The sequence below is a fragment of the Grammomys surdaster genome, unplaced genomic scaffold (genome assembly GCF_004785775.1).
Source record: "Grammomys surdaster isolate TR1022 unplaced genomic scaffold, NIH_TR_1.0 64, whole genome shotgun sequence".
Taxonomy (NCBI): domain Eukaryota; kingdom Metazoa; phylum Chordata; class Mammalia; order Rodentia; family Muridae; genus Grammomys; species Grammomys surdaster.
In genome coordinates, this window is record NW_021604566.1 from 815,152 (window position 1) to 818,709 (window position 3,558).

Consider the following 3,558-nt stretch of genomic DNA (forward strand, 5'->3'; position numbering starts at 1 on the left):
TTGGCTGAGGATGTGTTGGTCAGTGGCATAGTGCTGGGCTAGCACATACAAGTCCCTTTGTTCAGCTTCTAGCACCATGGTGGTTGTGGGGTGGGGCGAGACAAATGAAGAAAAGAAAGAAATGATAATATTAGGTATCAGAGATAAGTTGTTTCTCTTCCATCATCTGAACTGTCACTGAGACAACAACATTAGAAACTTGGTGTTGAAAATATTTAATTTTTTTCTTTAGTGATTTGTGGAATAATAAGTGAAAAATTCTACTACTTGCTATTATAATTACTTATTATAATTGGGTAACCGAGCAGCTGTTAGGTTCAACAATCAAGCTGCATTGAAGGAGCAGAGCTTATAGGATTTGGGTGGGAAGGAATTCTTCAAAGAAATACTGAGCATATTTGCTCTTAATATAACAAACCCATTGAAATAAGTGCCTTAACTTCTTTATTTCTAAATTCATCTTATATTTTATATCATATTATCTATTTTTTTCCATAAGAAAATACTGTTAACTTTTGCCACATTGATAAAGTACAGTAAGGTGAGGACGTAGGTCCATTTCCTCCCTCTCTTGTGTGCAAGTGTCCTAGAGCATTTTCCTAGTACAAGAGCTTCTAGGTTTGATCTCCAGCACAACAAAAAATAAGCTATCTCCACACCATTTTCATTATTAACTTCAACTCAGTAATAAGCAAATCTTTGTCAAGAACTTCCAGTCTTCTAAATTAATTTATTTAGCCCCTGGAATGCCAAATAGTCCAACAAGTGAAACCTATTTGATAAGGTATGTAATATGGACTCTGTGAGTTTAGTAACTTTTTAAAAAAAATTTCTTTGGCATCTGTATCTTGATGTTTTGCATTTTATTGGCAGTTTAGTTTTACAGTCTAAGTAGTATGTTCTGTACTCCAGCACTGACTTTACACACACACACACACACACACACACACACACACACAGACACTGGCTTTTCTTTCTAGGACATTAACCCAAGCTGCCAATAACCTCAGTGTTCTGATACTTTTCTGTACTGTACAGATTGAGTCTACAAAGAATGAAGAAAAGGTGTTAAATTGTGTTAACAATTTGTGGCTGAAAACCATGCCTAAAATAGATTATTAATTTCTTGTATAACTCTCTTATTAGTTTTGAGAATTCTTTCTTGGGGCTTCTTATTTTTGAGTTAGTAACACATTGTGATGTCTCTTTTTGTATAAAAATTGTATTTTTTTCAGTTGGGGTTTTTAACAGTTCTATGTAAATTGATCTTTTAGTAAATTTATTTTTAATGCATGAATATTTATAGGACATGTGCTACTACTTCTGTATATATAAGAACTTTTTAAAGCTAATAACTACTTTCTAATTTATATTTTAGTGTGTCTTTTCTTTTAACGTATCTAGTTCTGCCATGTGTGGTGATGCACACCTATGATCCCAGCACGTTAGAGGTCGAGACAGGAGGATCAAGTGTTCAAAGTCATCCACAGCTACATAAATGAGTTTGAGGCCAGCCTGGGCTTCATGAGTCCCTATCTCCAAAAAAAAATCTAAAAATTAAATACATAGTCTCTGTTGTTGCTGTTTGCAAATAGCTTTAGGCTCAGTATGTATTAGAAATCTGCCAAATTACAAGGAAAATCAAACAAGTTCTTACTTGAATTACTAAGGTTTTTTTTTTTAATGTGTAGAGTTAATGCTTTAAATCAAATTAGATGCAGTGTTGCAAAAAATATATGACAGCTTATTTTCTCTCTAGTGAAATTTCTTTTTTTTCTTTTCTTTTTTTTTTTCTTTTTCTTTTTTTTTTTTGGTTTTTCGAGACAGGGTTTCTCTGTGTAGCCCTGGCTGTCCTGGAACTCACTCGGTAGACCAGGCTGGCCTCGAACTCAGAAATCCACCTGCCTCTGCCTCCCAAGTGCTGGGATTAAAGGCTTGCGCCACCACCGCCCGGCAGTGAAATTTCTAAATAATGTATGTGTTTCTGTAATGAAAATTACATTTTGCAATCAAGTGTGTTAGATTTAGTACAAAGAATTCTTTGTATTGTTCTGTAATCTTGACATATGAAATACTCTGTGCAATTCTATGACCTTTACTTATGATCATTATCTATATTTTGTATAATAGTGGCATAACAGAAAACATCACATAAATTACCTTTTTCTGTTTTAAGCCAATAGCCTTGTACAGCTACTTATCAACAATGAACACAGCTGCCTTTATGTAGGTTGGCCTCTGAGTCATGACTGTGATGATATGTGTTTAGATTAAGTGTTACCCCCTGTAACTAAGCCTACATCTCTGCAAAAGTGAAAATCATTAGTGTGTACAGATACATTAAAGGACTTTTTTCTAAGTATAGACAGTTTTATTCCAGGTTTTGTAACATTAGTATTCTTTTATCAATAATGGTGTTCTTTCATGCTCATTTACCCTCCTTGTTTTATGTTCATAATAAAACTTGTCAGAATTTTAATCTGTCTTTAACTTGTACTTGACCTTTCTTATTATATTTATTGAGCTATGACTAATGGTTCAACTCACTCTTGAGCATACAGTTGAGTGAGTTTTCGATAGTATTCCCAGTTGGGCAGTTTTCACCACAGCCAGCTTAAAACATGGTCATTGCCCACCACACACGAACCCCATTCCTTTTGGCTGTCACTGACACCACCCCATCTTCAGCCTTAGGCAACTCTCACTAATCTGTATACATATTTTCTCATTCTGGATGTTGCATATAATGAAATCACACAACTGATGGTATTTGATGTCTGGCTGCTTTCACTTGACTTAACATTGTCAAAGTTCATCCACAGTGTAGCATGTATTGTTTCTTTTTAGTGTGAAATGTTAACATCTGTATCTCCAACAGGTTCTGTCTCTCAGGGCAGTGGTTCTCAACCTTCATAATGCTGCTAACCCTTGAGTACAATTCCTCATGTTGTGATGACCCACAACCATAAAATTATTATTGTTGCTACTTTATAACTAATTTTACTAGTTATGAATCATAACTAGTGTTTTCTGATGATCTTAGGCAACCCCTATAAAAGAATTGTTTGATCATCAAAGGAATCTCAACCTCCCAGATTGAGAAACCCTGCTCTAGAGAAACCTAATAATTTCAGGCTCACACTTAACAATAAATAAATCTTTAGGCTGTTAACCTTCTCTTGGAAAAGCTAAGTCTGATTTCTTTTTTTTAATGATCCCTTTTATTTTTTATGTACATTGTTGTTTTGCCTTCATGTATGTCTATGTGAAGGTGTTGGCTCCCCTGAAGGTCCTATGGAAGAGAAGCTAGGTCTCTTAATCTTTGAGCCATCTCTCTAGCCCCAAAGTTGTTCTTTTCTTTTTCTTTTCTTTCTTTCTTTTTTTTTTTTTTTTAGATTTATTTACTTTATGTATATGGGAACACTGTTGCTGTCTTCAGACACAGCAGAAGAGGGTGTTGAATTCCATTCCAGATGGTTGTGAGCCACCATGTGGTTGAACTCAGGTCCTCTGGAAGAGCAGTCAATGCTCTTAACCACTGAGCCATCTCTCCAGCCT